Source organism: Peromyscus californicus, unplaced genomic scaffold (assembly GCF_007827085.1).
Source record: "Peromyscus californicus insignis strain IS unplaced genomic scaffold, ASM782708v3 Scaffold_6__1_contigs__length_162567912, whole genome shotgun sequence".
NCBI lineage: Eukaryota > Metazoa > Chordata > Mammalia > Rodentia > Cricetidae > Peromyscus > Peromyscus californicus.
In genome coordinates, this window is record NW_026294584.1 from 29,097,173 (window position 1) to 29,119,389 (window position 22,217).

General features: G+C 37.5%; 1 protein-coding gene and 1 non-coding gene across 12 annotated transcripts in view; both read left to right on the forward strand.

Moving 5' to 3' along the window:
• Foxp2 (forkhead box P2) overlaps positions 1-22,217 on the forward strand; it is a 559,890-nt gene that overhangs the window by 341,086 nt on the left and 196,587 nt on the right. The gene's annotated exons all lie outside the window — the stretch shown is intronic.
• On the forward strand, positions 14,287-14,393 carry LOC128100265 (U6 spliceosomal RNA). The gene has a single exon (XR_008214766.1). It is a non-coding gene; the product is annotated as a U6 spliceosomal RNA (small nuclear RNA).

Consider the following 22,217-nt stretch of genomic DNA (forward strand, 5'->3'; position numbering starts at 1 on the left):
CTCTCTCCAGAAAAATAACCAAGGGACCATTAGCTATAGAACAGAACTTCATTGTATTTAGATCATATTCATGGCAACTCTCACCTGGTCTGGCTCAGAATTTTCTCATGTAAGTGATCAGGTCTCTTGTTTTCCATTCTGGATGTCAGCTCACTTCCTTTCTGAGATCTCTGATAAAATAGTCCTCACTGTTTTCCAAGCTGAGATTCTTCACCCATACCTATTTAAATTGATTAGAATTTCCTGATGCACCTGTCTCCAGATGTGTCTTGAAAATTTCTACCCATGAAACCCTTGGACTCTTGTTTGCTTTATTCAACACTAAGCCTCTAGTACATAAACTTCAGTCCCTGGGACTTTAGTGCTATGAGAATCTGCCAGGTAATTGTGCTCTAACAAAAAACACCCTCCTTCACCCAGATTATAGTTTTTATATCGGCTTAAGTGTCAAGCTTCCTACCATCTCAGCTTACTTCAGATTTTACCAATACATTTCACGAAAAATATTTGAAAAATATTTCAAATATTTGAATTTTTGTATTTTTCCTTCACTGATCAAACTTTTGTAATAACACTATGTGCTGATGACACTCTAGTGAATGGTGGGACTAATGCTTGCTCTAGTCAAGTATCACTGAGAAGTCTAAAATATGTAGCAGTTACTTTGAAACTCCTTCAAAACTCTAGCCAGCTTCTTACTTCTCTCCACATTACAGGGAGAAATGTTGAATAATGAGTTCCTGTCAATTTCAGAGGTAATTTAACAAATGGAATAGAGTTGTTGGACATGAAGGGAACAGAGAATCCGCTGGACGATTTTCATTTTGCCTTAACCAAATTTGAGACACCACAAACAAGCCACGGGTTTCTAAATAGGGCAAGGACACTTTCAAAATTGAAATCTTGATAATATCACCTGTGTGCTAAGCTCTGCAGTGCATGAAATTTGAGATTGTTTTCCTAATGTTCAAAGTCCAGAGAGTCTGAGTGGTGACTGTCTAGGATCAGCAAGGAGGCACACCACAGCTAGTTCCTGGAGTTGAACTATTTGAAATTGGCAGGTGGCTTCTCTTTGTCCACAGATTTATTTCCCCTTTTCCTGACAGTGCATGTGTTTGGTGAGCTCCACTGTTTATGTAGCTTCTGCATACATTCCTTAGGATTTGTTTTATGTGTGGTTTTGGGGTTGCTTGTGTTTCTTGTTATGCTTGGCTACTTCTAGAAGGAGAAGTGGTGGTGGTCTGCTTTCAGTTGGCAGTCAAAACAAATGCGATACTCGTTTTGAATATCTGGCTTTGAGTTTTCATAGAAAAATACAAGCACCATTTACATAAGCATATTGCTTGAACTCATTTCATTTTAGACCCCTCACTTGTCTCTAAAAAAAAAAGTGCCAACCAACTCCGGAGCTGTTTAAGAGTGAGCATCTGAGCAAAGAACATGACTAGTGAGGTTAAGCCTGTGCCTCCACAATCACTCCTAAAGAACAGGGCTTACTTTCTGCACAGTAGCATAAAGCTATCCCAATGGAAAAGAATTAATGCTCCCATGGGTGCCTTCTCCTTCCTTACCACCTTCTTCATTGTTCATTAACTCTGTTGTTAGAAATGAGCAATTGCACTCCGCATCCCTTGGAATTTGCACATATTGGGGTCCTAAGTGAACAGGAGCAAGCAAAGGAAAAGAACTGGAATAATCTGAAGGAATTTGTGATCCAAAAAGCCTTTGTTACTAATGATATTTTCATTTAAAAATTCTCACCATTTTTTTTTTTGCTTATTTATGTGTGCGATATAAATGCGTGTAGGTGAATTTGCACATTATAGGTACGTGTGTGGGGAGTTGGAGGATATATGTTCGTATGTGTGCCTGGAGGCCTGAAGGTGAGATTGGGTGGCATCCTCGACTTTATTGCCCATTTTACTTTAAAGGAGACAGGACCTCTCACTGAACCCGAAGATCCCAAATGTCAGCTAGACTAGCTAGCCAGCTTGCCCCCAATATCTCCTCTCAGCCCCTGAGATTACAAGCAGGCTATCATACCTGCCATATTTTATGTGAGTACTGAGGATCTGATCAGTCCTCATGCCTGCTTTGCAAGTGCTATACCATCTGCCCAGGCCCTGATACTGCCAATTTTAATAGCAACTAACAGTACCATGCTATTAGGATTAACTATCAGAACAGACCTCTTTGGGAAGGTACTTACTGGTTCCCTACACTCATGAATTTCAGAACATTTACATCCTGTCTTGTTCTTCCGCTTGTTTCTTGATTTTTTTTCAGTTGTTTCTAATCTATTTGGTGCTAGCTTTTCTCAAAGGTACTGTCCATATACTACTTCTCTTCTGCTGGGAACACCCATAGGCAGTGCCATCCATGTCCATGGTTGCAGCTACCATAATAACAGATCTGAATAACAGTGACCCTTTGAATTTCTTTGCTGCAATCTCCACTCAAAGCTTCATGCAGACTCAGTTACAGCTGTTTATTAGAAAATCCATTATTGCCGGGCGGTGGTGGTGCACGCCTTTAATCCCAGCACTCGGGAGGCAGAGCCAGGCAGATCTCTGTGAGTTCGAGGCCAGCCTGGGCTACCACGTGAGTCCCAGGAAAGGCGCAAAGCTACACAGAGAAACCCTGTCTCGAAAAACCAAAAAAAAAAAAAAAGAAAATCCATTATTAATGGTTAACACTTTAAATGGGTGTTTATCCTAAATCAGTTATCTCTGAAAGCTATTGATCTTCTCATATCCTGTGTCTCTTTTGAATCACTTGCTTTCTCCAGTGACTACAGATGACCATCCCATCTAAGACCAGATTCTATTCTGTAAAGTCCACCTGTCCATTCAATTGACCTTTATATGTTATGTGAGGAGCTGTCCATTTATTTCAGTGGGGACTGTTTCCCTAGTGTTTTCAAGGTCCTGCGTTTGAGCCTAGAATTTTCAAAACAAACAAAATCATTTATTTTTCATTAAGACAACTGTGGCTTCACAAATGCTCCATCTGATTTTGGTTTTTGGAACCTTTGAAATATATCCCTGTGTGTATACAACATACAAAACTCAAATATGTATATTACACTCATATACATATATATATATATATATATGTATTGATGTACAATAGATATAGTTTATAGTTACATCATTTCTTGCTTAAGAAAATCTCCCTTTATTTCACTTTCATATTTGTGATAAAGTATGGTGTATTCAACAGGACATCCTGAGACTTAGTGCCACTTTAGTGACTTCACGCTCCCTGGCTCATTGCTTAGTCTCTGGCAGCCTTGGTTACAGCCAGGACACTATCAACTGCTCTGTGCCACCGTACCTGTCTTTCCTCTTACCATTTCCTAGTTGGAAAACTTCTTTCAATATCAAGTTGTCTCATCTAAAAATTTCAGGGAACTCTCTTCAGTGAAATTATATGTCATTCTTCTTTATTGTCACAAAAATATTAAGGATACGTTACATTGTATTATAGTCATCCTTTTATTTTATCTGTCCTCTGTAAGCCACTGCTAGTGGCTGGAACACAGACTCCTCTGTTTCTTTTCCTTACCTGCTAACATAGAACCTGATGTTTCATCAATAAATAACCCCTCATTTACTCAGTAAAATGATGTAGTTACTGAAGACATTGAAGCTTATTCTTTCTAGTTTTAGATTTTGTACATAAGAATGCTCACAAAACTCCAGTCCACCCCAAGCTATTACTGGGTTTTCTAGACATTTTTTTTTTTTGCAGCTCCTGCCTTTGGCACTGCCTCAGCCTTCTACCTGTTCATGTTCCAGTGGGGCTCTGGAGTTGAATGACCACACACTCAAATGTCCCCAGAGAATCAAAGCTGTCGCTTTGTCTTCTCCCTCCCATTGTTGCTTTCATAAACGGATATATATGTACATATATATGGTGTCAGTCAAGTTTTCAAAAGGAAAAAAGGTCACCATGATATGCTACATACTGTTGCACTAGAATATATTACATTAAAAGAGGAAAGTTGGCCAGCTGGAAAACAAGAAAGGAGCAAGTTTCCTTTTTGATACAGTGCTTTCTAGACCTTCTGCGGGGCTCAGGCTTATTCTTGGCTCCCTGGTCACCTCAAAGCTGACTGCTGGCGACCTTCTCAAAGAAGTAAGTTTTCAGAAAGATAACTAAAAACAAGAATAAAAAGTTTATATTTTAGTTGAGGTATTTGGAGTTGTAGAAGATATCTATGACTGGAATGCTTAAGTTTGGCCTTTATCACAAGACATTACTCTCAATTTAACTTTAAAAATGAACATATGGTTGAAACAGTGATTAAAGGACACAGCTATCAGAGAAGCATGGAAGAACATTGTAGGTATGGAACAGATAGCTGTACCTTTCCTGTCTCCTTTTCTCAACTTACTACATCAGAGAAAGAAGTTTTGTGTCTTGAACAATTTCCTGAAATATAAAATGTATTATAATATTAGAGCAAAAGTAATTGCAATATGAAAAGTCATGTTAGCTTCTCCCCAATGGCCAAAATTCTGAAGGTACTGAAACTTCTGCTATGGAAATAGACACTTTGAAGTCCAATGTTCTTCTCATACTTGTTATAGCTGTCTATTTGTTCCTTATTTGGAAAAGTGTCTTTCTTATAGACAGTCCTTAACTTCCAGGAGTAAACTCAAGCAGAATTCCTATATAGTGTGGAATATAGAGATTAGATCACACTCATACACTGCCATACAGGGGAAACAATTTGCAGTGATTGTAAACATTAGAAACACTAGAACCAGCGAATAAAATTGGATTTCTCTAGACCTCTGTGTGTTCTCTCACTCCTCTGGGCATTCAGAAAGCCTTGCCACCCACTCTCAGCCATGGCTATTTTCTAGTCTCTTTCTTCAAGGTCTTCCTTCTCTTTGGAATACTTTCCACCTTTCCCTATACACTGACACAGATAGACTGTTTCTCACCTGTCTTCTGTCTTTCATATCCTTTTCTTTTGGGGCTTGCCTTAAAACATAAACCAGATGAGGTCCTATTATAAGAACCTTTCAGGGAAGTTATCACAGTTTCTTATGACACATTGTGTGCATTGCTTTCTTAACACCTGTTTTCAGTAGGCGGTAAACGCTCATTATTTGAGTTGTTCATTTTGTTTGAATCTGGCCCATTTGGTGGCATATGGTAGATTGCAGATTTCTATTTACTGAATGCATGAATGGCTGATTGAATTTGTGTTTAGATAAGCAAACAAGTGTGCTTCACAGTGCTACCCAAGACAATAGTGAGCTTTCTTGTTGATGTAACAACCCCAGGAAAACGCTTCTCCTTTTCCTTCCTGAGCCTTTGTATATTGTGCATAGTACTTTTTCCCTTGATACAAAATGCCACTTACGATCTTTCTGCAGTATAGAATGTCATTATACTTTCAATTCATCCTCTCTGCTCTCCCTCTCCATTTTTGTTCAAACCTGGTGGCAGGAGGAGGGAGCACACTTCCACCTATACTCTGCCTTTTTTTTTTTTTTTTTTTTTTTTTTTTTTTTTTTTTTTTTTTTAGCTTTACTTGCACTTTGCTTTCCTGCACCATGTGAATGTCCCTTTGTCACCCCGAGACATGGTTTGATGGTTTTTTTTGGAATTATCAAAGTTCTGTTCTTTGTGTGGGTTAAACATAAGTGTATGTTCCTTGAAGTTCTCTCTGGTCTCCTTGTTGACCCTGACTGTACCAAAATTTTACTTCTTTTGCATTCATGTCTGCACTTGTTATGGCACTTTCTCCCCTGCCTTTTGAATTTCCTAGTACATTAAAAAAACATTAAGGTCAGAATTGATGTCTCCTATAACAATGAAATTTCAACTGTAGTATCAACTGTAGTATTTATTTTAGTGTTTTAGCCAGTGAAATTAATAAATAATTGTCCAATTTCCCTTCACCATATAGAACCTTACTTAGTGATTGACTGCCCTTAGGTGATAAGAAAAATTGTATTTAGAAAATGACTATATCTGACTCTTTAATTAGTTCCTGAGTGATCTGTCCACAGATTACCTTCTAAGTACCATTTCCCATTACAACATCACATCCTTCATTGATTAGTGAAATGTAGACATGACTTGGTGTCTGTGGGGTCTTGTCATTTCATTGTTGAGTCCCTCTAGATACACCATGCCACTCTGCCTCTGCTGTTTTATTTCTGAAATTCACATATTTTCTAATTTTTTTTTACGTTTTTAATTCTTGAATATATGTGTACTGGGGCATGAGGACACGAGCATGGGTCAGTAGCCTCAGATCTTCCTGGAGTTGGAGATATAGGTGACTGCTCTCAACCATATGTGAGTACCCAGAAACAAACTTGGGTCCTCCACAAGAGTTATACACAGTCTTAACCACCTAGACATCTCTCTGGCCCACACACTTTCTTACTTTGTGTTTTTCTGTGTGTCAGAATTACCACTCATATATAGTTTATGATCCTTGTTGACCTTATCGTCCTCATGAAAGTTTTCCTGATTGCTTCTTTCCATTTCTCAGTATAATTTGTCACCATTCCAATTATAATTCCTTAAAAGGCCTGATTCTTCTTCTTACGATGCATTGTGTTCTAGTTTGTCTGCTAACTTCTGCTGCAAAGCTGATCAGTGGTTCTTCCTGATAAATGGTTGGGGTTGGCTTATTTGTGCTCTTTGCAAAGACTGGAAAAGTAGATCAATAGTTTCTCTATGCTTCTTGTATGGGGAGTTAAGATAGATAAAGTTAATTGAAAACTATGGTTCTACCCTATATAAAGGTCAGAATTGATGTCTTCCATAAAAATGAAATTTCAACTATAGTTTCAATTTAGTATTTAGTTTGGTTTAGTCAGTGCAATTAGTAAATAATTATCCAATTTACCTTCAGGATGTAGAACCTTACTTAGTGATTGTGAAAGACTTAATGCAAGCAAATTCCATTAAAATTGTGCACCCCCACTCTATTGTTTTACAAACTCTGTAAATTGGGAATTTGATATGGTGTCACTACCCTACTCATGGATTAATTTTTGGACTTTGAAATTTCTTCCAACGTGAAATAGTCATCCACGTTTTAGTTCTTTATGAAAATAATTAAACACATCTACATATTAAAAGTACATTTGCTTTTGTCTTTAGTAAATGCTAAAATTCCATGTAGTAGCACAAATGTTTTAAAAGAAATTTCTTTGTGATGTGCCATCAGTAAGTTTTTGATTTATATATTGTTTTGAATATTTAAATACACAAATTCAAATAAAAACATTCCAATCAAAAGGAGGTCACAAGTAAAATTTTAAGAATCCCTGTTTAGAAAACAATTTTCCAAATGTAGCAAGCCTCATGTAGAAAAGATACCTCTTGTCTGATCTGGCAATGAGGCAGATTATTTCTCTATCCCACTTCAAATCATTTGCCAAAAAGGGAGTTCTCGTCTGCATACATTGAAATGATGCCAAACCACAATCATCTATACTGAGGTAGCATCTGGGGCTAATGTGACACATGCTGCCCAGGCTCTGTCTTCACAGTTCTTGCCCTGTATCAGCCAGTGCTGCATGTCTATGGGAAAAAAATTGCTGCCCAAAATGAGCCATCTTTTTCAGGCCTATCTTGGTAATAACGCAGGATAAAGTGGTACCTAATAGTTCTTTCCAAAAGACTAGACACAGTTTTCACCTATTTGCATTTTTCTGAAGCTACATAAACACCCTAGCTTTGTCTGTAAGATATGACCTTCAGGTGTTTGATTGAGAACATAGATCTGTGGCATTTTAGACACACTCCCTTAAGCTTTTTCTTTCTTCAGGTCTGTACAATGCAAGTAGGCGAGAGATTCATTTTCATATAGATTTAGTGTACAGCATCTTTGTGAATCAAGACAATCTATGTTCTTTGTATATGATGAGTTCCATAGTATCAGGCAGGGCACAGGAACAGAAAAATCAAGACACCATTAGCAAATAAATTCAAGTACAGAAAATGTATGACAGATGATTTCTCTACTTTGGTTTACAATATTCAGCTATGTATTTTCTGGTGAATATCATCTTACTTCTAATCCTTTGGCATTCATGGCTAAGAGAAATGTTCAATGAAAAGACAGAGCAGGTTTCTCTGACTTAATGAATGTGCTAAGATTCTATCTATGTGCAACATAACTAATATCTCATTCTCATAGAGTTAGTCTTTTCAAAGAATGAAGGCTTTGATTTATTTTTATTGATTTTTAAGTATACTAAAGCTTATGCTTTAACATAGTTGAAAAATCTGAGAGGAGAGTAGATGAACAGTAGCAATGTATAAGATCTAGTGGTAGTGGGTTAGAGAAATTTTATCCAAGGGATTACTATGGATTATTATAATTCTATGTGCTGACATATCTTATGAATAAAATTTTAGATAATTACCCAGTCCATGAAGTTACTCAACATCAGTACCCCAATGCTAAATGTGTGATAGGAGCCCCCTTGCCCAAGAATCTCACATGATCTGATATATATTCCAAGCAGGCATCAGTTGACTTTCTGGAAACCTGGTGTCCCATACTATTGTTGTGAATTGTCTTGTTCAGATAAAAAAGACATGGATGAAATAATTGGGTCCTTATTCAATAAGGAATTATAACAAGTTCAAAGCTATAGAACTAGAGACCATATCCTACTTGGCACTACTTAAACCAAAGATGCTTGGAAACTAACATTTCTCTAGATATATCAAACAAGCACTAGCACTTAAGACCAAAACAAATCACATGATCATCTGTATTCATTCACTTACACATTTATCAAATGTTCTTAGAGCACCATAAATCTTTGTTCAAGGTAGAATTGACACATCACATATTCATTCATAAAGCAGTGAAACTGAACCATACCTGAAATTCAATTTAAAGTAATATTGTCCAATTACCAAATGCATAAATTATTTTAATATCACAAACAGAAATCCAAAGTTTGTACATGTATACACAGAAATTATGAGATTTGCAGTTTACTAACAACTTTTGCTTAAATTTTTTGATTGCTGCAATGTAGGATTGTTTCGGTCAATTTTCATTTTAAAAGATTACTTGCCATTTTATAGTCTCTTAAGAGCCAACACAGGGGCAAAATTAATCTTCAGATTGAGGACCTATGAGTATGATCAAGAAAGTAATCAAATGTAATGGCCTCTTCCATATATCTAGAAATTTTGATAAAAGAAGTCCTTGGTAATATTAAAAATAAGAAGTTTGAAAAATATTTAAGAGTCTTTTGGAGAAATATGACTATGTTGAATAATAAACTTTCTCTGCTATTAATGTTCAGAAAAACCTTAAGATACTTGAATTCAGAGACAAATAGATTTTAAACATCATTTAAACTTCAGGTGAGAAACATTTTCTAGATTTGCTATGCAAAGTCATTAATTTTTAAAAGGGGGAACAGATATAAGTATTTATTTGGCAAAATATATTTAAAGAAAAGTTGCATCAAAACACTTCTTGACAATTTAATAATCAATTGTATTTGTGATGAGATTTGTCAAAAAAGTGGAGGAAGTTACCCTTGGCTTTTCAGCATTTACCCAAGAATTTCTTGGTATGCAACATTTCTTATTCTCAATACATTTTTTAATTTTATTTTGCAATACAATTCAGTTCTGCATATCAGCCACGGATTCCCTTGTTCTCCCCCTTCCTGCCCCCGTCACCTTCCCCCCAGCCCACCCCCCATTCCCACCTCCTCCAGGGCAAAGCCTCCCCTGCGGACTGAGATCAACCTGTAGACTCAGTCCAGGAAGGTCCAGTCCCCTCCTTCCAGGCCGAGCCAAGCGACCCTGCATAGGCCCCAGGTTTCAAACAGCCAACTCATGCAATGAGCACAGGACCCGGTCCCACTGCCTGGATGCCTCCCAATGTTGGGAATTTTCAACTAGTCCTTTCAGTTTTCCAAGGCAAGGCCTTCTTTTTAAGACCTGAATATCAGAGAGAAAACAGAGTGATGCAGTTTTAAAAACAAAGAACAAGGAGGGTGGCCAGTATCATATGAAGTTGCAGAGACTCTCCAAAGGTGACGATGAAAGAATTTCTTTATAGTGGCTTTCATAATGAACTATGTGGGTAAGTTGAGCAAGGATGTCACCAGACTCCCAATCTACCACCTTCAGAGGTTCTTTGACCTCCCTAGGGTTAACATAAACCAAAATATGTGTTTAGTAAGCCAAGCAGTTAGGAGACTTCAGAATCATAGTAGAGACTTCATGTATCTTCAATGGATTATCTTATAATAAAACACTTTTTTGAGAACTTCACAAGCAAGCACTTCATCTGCATCACCCCTGCTACTCTCTACCCATCTGCCAATGCCTAATGTATCCTTTCAAATCCATGACCTCTTCTTTAATTAGTATGTTTGTATATATAAGCATATATATATACATATATAAATTATTTAAAATTACAAATGAATACATAATACCTCATAGAAAACATTTCCATTTTCAAACATCTGGGCCATCTCACTGTCTCTCAGATTTTCTCATGAAAGCTGAGCTTTACATTCAGATCCTGAGCGATGCCTTCTCATTTCAACATTGGAGACTTAAGCTCACTGTGACCCTAGATTGTGTGCTCTGTACTCTCTGTTCTTTCTGTGGAGTTACGCCTGGAATTAGTATCTCATTTAGGAGAGAGTTTTACAAGGGATAGCCAAAGAGAGTATACATTTGATTACACAGCACAACTCTGATGACCAAACCGTATTCAGAATCTGCTGTTCAGCAGAGTGCTAAGTTGAATAACAGAACAGATATGAAAGGGTTGGTATTTTCTTTTAAACAGGTGTTTGAAAATTAAACTCAAATTTTGAAATCAAGAGAATTATCCCAACATATATAAGAGGAGTTTGCTATTAAAGTATCAATCTAATAATAACTTGAAAGTGTGTATGTGTCCGTGTCCGTGTCCGTGTTTGTGTGTGTGTGTGTGTGTGTGTGTGTGTGTGTGTGTGTGTGTGTGTGCTTGAAAGATCACTAGCCAACTGTCCATAGCTACTACTATTTTCCTAAATCAATATATCTTCTGATACATATACATATATATATATATATATATATATATATATATATAAACATTGATTTATACACCCACAGAGAAATGTAGTTCTCAACTCTCATGAAAAAACCTTCTGCACAACAGAAGTGGGATATTACAGAAATCCACAACCGGTCAAAGTGCAGAGAAAAAGGGACTGTGGAGTGCACAGACCCAATTAGTATATCTATAACTCAACCCCTGCACCCAAGTCTTAGGGAACATCATGGAAGAGGGTACAGAATGACTAAAAGCTAGTGGACCCAGATGCCAAATGTAAGAGCTTTTTTTCTAGACATGGAAGGATATCAAACTTACAAAATCTCAACATTTTGGTTGTCTAAACTAGGCTTGCATAATGACCACAGCAGTGATCAGGTCACTGAGGATCAGAGAAATTTCAAAATTTACCAGTTCTACGTGAAAAACTACAGGTGTTTAACTCTTGCTAAGAAGAGAAACAGGTTTTCTCCAGGGACAAGCCCCCTGATAGATTATCCCATCACAAGTGCTTCTCCTTAAACTCATGTCCATAGGGGCAGCACTGAATGGATCCCACTTTTTAACTGTATTCTAACATTTATCTTTATGACCACAGATAATTATAGCTCTCAACTCTCATCAAATAAACTGCTTTTTGCAGCAGTAGAGGCTTCTGCATAACTACTGAAGAAGAGAGCTTAAACCTGACAATAAGAAGGAGTTGGATAGTGGAAAGGGATTGGTGAAAATAATATAGAAAAAAATGTAAATATAGTATACTCATGTATCAAATTCCTCCTAAAATAAGAAGCTTATGAAAATAATTACAGATAGTCAATTTTAAATAAATACTAAAATACAGATGAAATGCTTAACTCTTGATGTTGTATGTCATTGAAGGTTAATTTTTTTTATTAAGGAATTTTTTTTTTATTCATTTTACATATCAACCACAGGCCTCCCTCTCTTCCCTCCTCCTGCCCCTCTAGCCTTGCCCCTCAACCCATCCTCCATTACTTCCTCCAACAAGGTATAGCCTCCCATGGGGAGTCAGCAGAGCCTGGTACATTCAGTAGAGGCCTGCAGGTCCAAGCCCCTCCCACTGCATCAAGGCTGTGCAAGATGTCCCACCATATGTAGTGGGCTCCAAAAGGCCAGTTCATGCACCAAGGATGGATCCTGATCCTACTGCCAGGGCCCCGTTAAGTAGATCAAGCTACACAACTGTCTCACTTATGCAGAGGACCTAGGTCAGTCCCATGGAGGCTCCACAGTTGTTGGTCTAAATTTCATAAGTTCCCGCTAGTTTGGTTTGGTTGTCTCTGTAGTTTTCCCATCATGATCTTGATGCCCCTTGCTCATAGTTTAAACCGAAGCACATGGAAGAGCTTTATGCCATGTAAATGAGTCTGTATATCTTAGAGAAACAACCTTCCATTCTTAATTCAGGTTTATTTCCAATTCTGAAGTTATATTATTGCAAATCACTTTAAATTGATATATTTGTCATTATTGTATGTTTTGTACATGATGAGTACATGTGAGCATGGGTGTCCAATTGCTACAAGACTCATGTGAAAGTATCATGATAATGGGAGTCGATTCTCTCCTTCAATCTTTATGTGGGTTCCAGGGATTAAGTTCAAGTCACCAATCTTGTATGGCAAGGCCTTTCACCAGCTAATCAATCCATCCTGTTGTCTTGCTATGGATCATTTGTATTCAATAATAAATCTAAGGTATTCTAGTAACCTAACTCCCTGCACAGATATAACCTACAATTATCAAAAATCTTGGTTTTAGAATTTTATAGATAAATTTTCACCTGACTTCCTTTCCCACCATATTCATTTTAATTAGTTGAAAGTGGGAAACAATTATAGTAAAAATTTGGATATATATATATATATATATATATATATATATATATATATATATATATATATAATTCTGTGTACATGCAAAGAACACCTAAATCTTTTTCACCTACTCACTCTGGAGAAATATTGATAACACCTAATTCTATTTATTTGTAGAACGTTTGATTCCCAGTAAACAATTAGAGCTTAAAAAATAGAAGGATCACTTTGGAATTCCAGCAACAGGCTCCAAAGTGTATCGGATTAAAATAGTCTTTGTCAGAAGTATTCAGGGAACAAACTCTCCCCTCAGGAGAATAGACAGTATCTTCCTAAAGATTTAGAAGTGCGAAGAAAAGTGAATTTCGTGTGGACTTGGCTGCTGTCCCCACTGACTCTCTACAACTGGAGTCCTGTGTCTTGTCCTTTATTAAATCCAAGTACTAGCCCTCTCCAGGGAACTCTCCAGAGTCCCTCATCCTCTGTTCTGGTGAACACATACTGGAACGGATCTTTCCAGTTAAGTCAGATAAAAAAGTATATAGAACAATATACGCTGTGTAACCCGCTGGTATCTTGAATTTTTAGCTCTTTTCTCTGACTGGCTTTCTGCGGGTAATCATGGACATGTTCTCACACTCTTTAAAGAGGGGCCCTGTGGCTTGCAGGTATAATTTTAACTTAATCACTGTTGATCAACCTGCTTTCTTATATAGTCTTCTAAGTGGGCAGGGTCACTAAATAACAAGCAGGACTCTAGAAATTAATTCCTATGAGTACTTATTACAACAGGATGATCTAGAGAAAGAGGGATTGTCTCGTGTTGCCTGCTTGTGCTACTATTTATGCATTGTGATACCATGCGTGCCTGAACTAGTGATTGAGGAGAAAATCGTTTTAATAGCAGTTGGCAGTTAGCCCAGAAGTCCTCCTCCATGCTATGAACAAGGCATTATGGAAGCTTGGAAAGATTAACATTCAGATTTATTTCTTTGTTTACTTTTAAAAAAATTTAAAGTAGCACTTTGCTCAATTGTTATGCCTAATTTGGTTTTTCATTTGAATGTGATTTAAATTTTTTCTTATCTGTCTCATCACTCCTAGCTTGGTGTGTTTGGGGAAATACAAAAGCAACACTAAGTAAAAAGTGCATTTTGATCATTGTGCACCCCTCAGTGGTACATCTGTGTCTTTGCCGCTTGTTTCCATCTTGGGAAATCTTTCTGATTTTGACTATACCCACCCTTGCCTTGTTATATGGCATGAGCACTCGTAGACATAAACATTTTGTTCTTGGCTCACATGGTCTACACACATGGTTAAATAGTAGTATTAGGTCAAACATGAACATATAAAAAAATTACTTAAGTGCTTGCTTTGGCAGCACATATACTCAAATTGGAATGACACAGAGAAGGTTAGCATGGCCCCTGCGCAAGGATGACACACAAATTTATGAAGCATTTCATATTTTTAATAGGAAGAAACAGAGTGCTAGAGAGGTCCCCAGAAATCCACAAAGATACCTCCACAATAGACTACTGGCAATGGTCGAGAGAAAGCCCGAGCTGACATACTCTGGTGATCGGATAGCTGAACAACCTAACTGTCATGATAGAACTGTCATCCAGTGACTGATGGAAGCAGATGCAGAGATCCACGGCCAAGCTCCACAAGTCCAATTGGCGAGAGGGAGGAGGGATGATATGAGCAAGAAATGTAGAGACCTGTAGCCTGAATCTTAAAGAGTCTTATTAATAAAATCAAACATGAGTCAGGTATTGGGGTGAACTGGAAGATCAGAGAACCAGAACAAGCCACAGCTACCTCACCTCGCTGGATCCTCAGCTGGTCTTGTTTCCTCAGACTGGAAGCCTCTGTGTCCTCATATCCGAATGGCTCTTAGCTGAACTGTACTGCTCAAAACCTAAAAGTTTAACCAGCCAAATGCTTAACCAGCCAAATGCTGCTAGTTTCTGGTCCTCACACCTTATATGCCTTTCTGCCTTCTACCACCACTCCCTGGGATTAAAGGCTTGCTTTCTGGGATTAAAGGTGTGAGTCACCATGCTTAGCTGTATCCTTGAACAGATGGATTTCTGCCTCTGGAATGCTAGGATTAAAGGTGTGAGTACCACCATTTTCTAGCTTTTGTATCTAGTGGCTGTTCTGTCTCTGACCCCAGATAAGTTTATTAGGGTGCACAATATTTTGGGGAACACAATACCATCACAGAGACCATGATTGGAAAAAGCACAGGGACAAATAGCCAAACTAGTGGAAACACATGAACTATGAACCAATAGCTGAGGAACCCCCATGGAACTGGATAAGGCCCTCTGGATAAGTGAGACAGTTGATTAGCTTGAACTATTTAGGAGGCCCCCAGGCAGTAGGACTGGGGCCGGTCCTTAGTGCATGAGCTGGCTTTTTGGAACCTAGGGCCTATGCTGAGACATCTTGCTCAGTCTTGGTGTAGGGAGGAGGGGACTGGACCTGCCTCACCTGAATCTACCAGGCTGGGCTGAATCCCTAGGGGAGACCTTGCCTTGGAGAAGGTGGGAATAGGGCGTGGATTGGGAGGGGGAAGGCTGTGGGGTGGGAGGAGGGAGGACAGGTAAATCTGTGGCTGATATGTAAAATTAAATTAATTATAAAATAAATTGAAAAATGACTTAAAAACAGAAACACAGCCAGAGTAATCCAACCACATTGACTACAGGTTAATCAATGAGTACTTGAAAGGCAAACCAACTGGACATGGTTTCATGTTGCTGCCATGCATGATATCTGTCAAGTTTAGGATGGAAAAGAATATCAAAATTTCTAGACCAGCATTGAAAATCAAGAGCTTTCTCCTGTGCCTTTCTCAGACTCCATGGTCTTGTAAAATGTGCTGCTGTACAAGGTTGGGTTAAGAGACTGCCAAGATCACAGACTTCTTCATATACATGATATTTCTTTCCCCAGTGAATTTCCATTTCGCTTGCCCTTCCCTCATCCCTTTCAGAGTCAGTCACATTTGCACGAGGTCATTCTGTATTTCACTCTTGTAGAAACAGCCCACGCTAAACTTACGTTACATCATCTACTTCAGTTCTTATTTCCTTCTCATTTTTCTTCCCTTCCTTATAGATTAATTGTTACAGTGATTTCACTGATCTCCCATTTTATTTTCTTTTTACTCTCCGATCTTGTACACACCCTGGTGTCCTCCTGCTTCTATCTCAATATGGAATACCTTGTTTACAAACCTCAAAACCAACCTCAGAGTCCACAGTCTTTCAGTGTTTCTTAGGATTCCTGAAATAAAGTTTGCTCAAAGAAATGTGATGATGCTAATCACTCATATTGAATAGTCTCTTTGTTCATTCACATCCTTATCTACTTACTCTGGACTTTTGATAACCATAAATCTTGACCCTTTCCACTAGATCATATCCTTTCTTTCTTGAGATTCCCAGAACATATGACAAAGGTTCAATTATAAGTATGTATGAAAATGTCATGCTGCATCCCATTAATATTTGATATACTAACTAAAAAATGTAATAATAAAAACATAATAACTGTGATCAACATTACAGATGGTCTTCATTTAAGATAATCTGACTGTCAATTTTGACAATGCATTTTGTTTTTTACATTTAGGCCGTTATTCAATAATGTTACATTAGATATTTTAAAACAAGCAATAAAACTTATTTGCTGCAAAATCAAAACACTTAGAATACATGGTATATGATTTTGTTTCAATTTGCCTAGTCCTTATTGATAGAAACTTCAATAAATACACCAAAAAGTATCTTTTGCAACATATTTTCTCTCCTTAACAAAGTTTATGACATCTAGCATCAAATACTTTGGTAATACAATGAATTTCATAGTTTTATTTTTGAGAGACTGTGTACTAGTTAGTGGCTTGGAATTTACCTAGAATATACAAGTCCTGGGTTTAGTTTCCAGCACTACACATTTTTTTACTTTGATAGGAAAAATAGTAATGATATTTAGTATTCATATTTTGGAATCAAAGTGGTGATTTAATGTGAAAAATATATTGTTATCTTTTATGGCTTAAGAAATTATATTGTAAATTGCATCTAAATAATCTAAGGTTCGATCATTATTCACCAGTAGGCATTATGAGTAGTAGTATATGTTCTCTTGGAGAGTATTCTATAGATGTAGTAAATCACATTAACACAGCAATAAAGGTAGCATCTCATACTCTACATCAGAGGGAAACTAGTTATAAAGAAAATAATTGTGGTATTTGCTCATGGAATAAAATATTCCACTTGCTTTACATTGACTATTAGATCAAAAATTAACAAAGTTTATGTACTTTAATAGTTATTTTTAGTAGACGTTCTTTATTCATTTGATTTATTAACTCATAGCAATTGTCAAACAATAGTTTACATTACGTATATTCATACTTGTATAAATTGGGTTTTGAACATAGTCTCCTCTTTTCCCTCTCTGGTGCCCCTCCCATATCTAATCAGCCCCCTTGTTCTTGGATTTACATAAATAACTAGGCTTTTTTAAAGGGTCATTTTATATGAAAAAATCCAACTGACATGAATTTATGTGACACTGAGCAATGTATATTATTAAAGGTGATAAATAATTTTTGTTATTTTGAAACATTTTGTTTTGTTCCAAATTCTGAAGTGAAATTGGTGCTTTTAAAAAATAATCATTAATTTTGAAAATACTCTGCTAGCCAATATCAAGGAATAATTCAAAAGTTCAACATAAATCTTTTCTAAAAATATGTTTAGAAAAATAAGTGAAATACCATGATGATATGTGGTGTAAAGTAACTTACATTGGTCTGATGATAGACTCCCACAGCTGAAGCCCTAAGAAATCCCCAGAGCTGGAAAAACAAACAAACAAAACAGTGAGTATCAAAGTAACAGTATCAATCCCTTTTGCTCAGAATAAAACAGTAATTTTAGTATTATTTATATATGGACATATAGAAATGCCCCATTTGTTTATGTTTTTCATTTTATTTTATTTGAAAATTCTTTTTCATTTTACATACCAACCACAGTTCCCCTCCCTCCCCTTCTGCTCCATTCTCTACCTCACAGTAGGGGTAAGGCCTCTCTTGGATAGTCAGCACAGGCTGCCATACCTAGTTGGGTCCGGAACTAGCCCCCCCCCGCCCCCCCTCCCCCCCCCCCCCCCCCCCCCCCCGATCATGGCTGAGTAAGGCATCCCACCATAGGGAATGGGCTCTAAAGAGCTAGTTCATGCACCTGGCCTAAGTGCTGGGCCCTCTGCCAGGGGCACCACAAACAAAGCCACACAACTGTCACCCACATTCAGAGGGCTAGTTTGGGCCCATGCAGATTCCCCAGTATCAGTCCAGAGTCCATGAGCTCCCACTAGCTTGGGTCGGCTGTCTCTGTGGGTTTCCTTATAATGATCCTGATGCCCCTTTCCCCTGCCCCTATATTCCCTCCTTAAACACCTATTAACCATTTTGACTCTGAAATGTTTTGTTTTTGTGGCTTTTCGAGTAAGGGTTTCTCTGTTTAGCCCTGGCCGTCCTGAAACTCACTCTCTTGACCAGGTTGTCCTTGAACTCTGAGGCTTGCCTGCCTCTGCCTCCTGAGAACTGGGATGAAAGATGTGTGCCACCACTGCCACGGCTAAAAACACTTCTTATCAAGGCGCATTTCAAAGACTGTTTTCTGGACAAAAATGTAAACTGGAGGCTTGGGCATTTCTAAGTCAGTGTTAAAACAATATTGTTAATGCATTTTGACATTCCCAAAAGTTCTCAAATCCTAGACATTTTTTTTTCCCTCTGGCTTTGGGATGTTGACAAAAGTAGAAGTATCACACAACTCTTCTGGAGACAGAACCCATATACTTTCCCTTGTCTAATATACAATCAGTAATACAATAAAACACAGTAGGATAGAATTCCATGTGTACACTATTACATATTTAATGCTCAAGGGTCTGGGAATTTCAGTGCTTCATAGTGACCACCAGATTGGATTTAGGAATGTGTCTCCTGCAAAGTGTAGCTTCAAGTGCCCCCAGCAATGTTCATTCAGGCTTCCATGTGCTGGTTGACAGTAAAGAAATCACCACATTCCTACTAATATCCACAGTGCCTCCATCTCCACTTCAGTTCAGCGATGAATCTGGAACTTGACATTTGAGTTCTCACTTGTGTTCTTCGTTTTTATATTATTTAAGAAGATAATGTAAATTACCTGCATGTATGCACAGTCTGTGTGCGCACTGAAGTTCTTTCACATTTTCTAGCTTCTGACCCTGTATCACTCACCAGCAATGCATTTCATCTTTGTGAGCTCGCAGCCTGGATACTTAAAGAAACAATACTTGCCAATGAGAATACTTCTGAAGAAAGGTTGGAAAAAATAAAGAGTAAAGCCTGTCTGTGCACTGAGATATTTTAGATAACTCTACCTGCAAACACAGATCCTGTATATGCTTCAGATTTTTTTAATCAATGGTCAATCTGTGTCTCTTACAAACGATAATCAATCTTGATTTTGAATGTTGAAATCTTTTAAAATTAAAACAATGCTGTTCTACTAACCAACTATGACAATAACACACTTTTTAATATAAAACTTTTTTTACATTCTATGGCAAAATAACACATACTGTCTTCTTTTTTTTATTTAGTATGTGTATAGCAATTAAAAGAAGATGGTATTTACATCATTTTATGGGAATGTCTCTATAAAATCCTAAATAGGATATAAATATTCAGGGCTCTGAGTATTCATTTTAAAGCAGCTGGAAATAAAGCAATAACACCTTGATTATACATTGGAAATGATCTATTCATCTAGGCCCATGAGCCAGAGAAATGAACATGGTCTTATTCACTATATGACCATTTAAGTCTACAACTGGTCCCTCCTCCTCTCTTCTTTCCCCTTCTCAACTTTTGACCACTCCTTTGTTTGCATGACTTCCTACTCTTCTTCTCCTCTAAGAGCTCAAAGCTAGTAGACTGGACCAGGGGTAACAGCAACAAAGCAAACATGCTCATAAATTTTCTTGCTCTATTCTTTTGTCAGAAGCTCAGAACGGACAGGTGATAGATCTGAATTTGTAAATGAGAATCCTAACTGTACATCACCAAGCATGAATCCTACTGCAATGGATGGCCATGGTGTGATAAAAGGAGGGTCAATTACTGTACTAATCCTACCATTCTGGGATGGATGAGGGAAATGGTATAAACTACATGTGTGGGTGTGGGGCATATAGGAAACTATCTGCCTTCTGTTCCATTTCAGTGTGAAGCCAGAAACAGGGTACAGGATTGCAATCCCAGCTATGGAGCTACCTAGGAAAGTGAGGAAATAGGACAGTGAGGCCAATGCCTCCCTGGGATACAGGGAGGCAATGCTAGCCCAGGATCTTAGTGAGACAGTGTCTTAAACTAAAAAGTAAGGCGCAATCTGGGGACATAGCTCAATAGTAGATGGCTTGCCTAGCATGTATGTGACCCTAGGTTTCCCCAAAGGAAAAGCAATTCTGTAAACCTAAAGCTGTCCTTTAAAACAAAAACCATTTAACCCACCCACACACAAACTCATACACACGATTGCAAGCACAAGCATGCCAAAAGACAATGTGTATTTATTAGCATAATTTATGCACAGTATACTGAATATATTCATCTAGGGGAAAGCGAACACATACAGACAGCATGCATGGCTTTACTCAAGGAAAGCAAGAAATTATATGATCTTTGAAAAGAGATATGTGGTTCTCCACCTCATGAATGCTTTCTGCACCATGAGAGGCAGAACAATTTGGGTTGCTCTTTGACAAACTGTTGCCAAGAGAAGAGTTATGAAATAAAAATCATCACTTGTCTTTCACAGAAACAAGCCCAGGATTTAGCCACTGACAGTGACAGAATTGGAATTTTTAGATTTCTATGCTGCTGAAGGAAAATAATTACTTTTTTTACAATTGTGAGCATATTTGTAGTAGTAACTATTTTAATGTATGTAGATACCTTTTGTTTTAGGTTTTTTGTTTTGTTACCAATTTGTTTGCAATAACTAAGCCAAGTGTGAGGCATTTGGCAAAACTAATACAAAGTAACATTCCACTAAAAAAAAAAAATCAAAGAACTGTATACTAGAGTGTTCATGACATCATTTGAAAAGAAATTGCTTTGAAATTACCCCTAAGTTGCAATTCAGTACTACTACAATCTTTGCCCCGAGTTCAGACTGGAACACTACAGAAGCAGTATTTCTTTTTTTAGCCTTTGCCAATATCCAAGAAAACTACAAAATGCACATTGAAAATGAAAGCATTTTGATTGGTTTTCAAGAAACTGTAGCAATTACTGAAAGGAGAATGATAATAAAATCCCATATTTTATAAAATGTCAGAAGTTTTCAAATATTATGGGATGTATCGTAACCCCTCACATGGAATTACTATAATGCTATTAATATGTTTGTAAAATCTGAGATCAGCTTGAAGATTGAAATTGATCTAAACTCACAGTTAACACTTACATCACTGAATTTATGTGGAGGAACCAGGTGATATAAATTTGATGGTATATACCCACGAGTCTTTAAAAACAATCTAACTGGAATTTTACTCAGCTTATCTTTCATTTCTGCCATTTAAAAAAAAAAAAAAAGCTGTGCCAATTATGATCTTCCTTAGTTTTCAGTACTTACAGTGTCTCAGCATCTGCCCTCTCATTCTTAAAATGTTAAGTCCCATGGTTTACCAATGCAGGACTTAATGTTTACCGTGTCCCAGGAGTTCTTGTGAGAAGGAACACAACACCAACCCTAAGGATTCCGTAATGTTTACCACAGACAGGGCATGAAGGTTTTCCTTCCTTACTTCATCCCTTCCCACATACACAAACTGCAAAATCTAACAAGCCTGGAGCTTTTATGAATACTTGATCAAAGTTCCAACTTGAGGTGCCCCAGAATGTATCAGTCGTCTGCAAATCAGCATGAGGGTCCAGAGGCGGGTGCGGCCCCTGCAGCATCAAGCCCCAGTTTGTTCAGGGTGCATCCCACCCCACTGCAATGTCCTGCAGAAAATACAAGTCTCATGAAAATCTTACTCATCTTTGCAATATAATTCTGAGGATTATTGTAACTGCTACATTGAATTTTTCTCAGCTGAAATTATTTTATTAACATACTTCAGGCAACTTTGATCTGTTTTATTTTCCATATAAAGATTGTCTATTTATCTGAACAATCTGTTACTGAAGACTTTGGAAAAAGTTG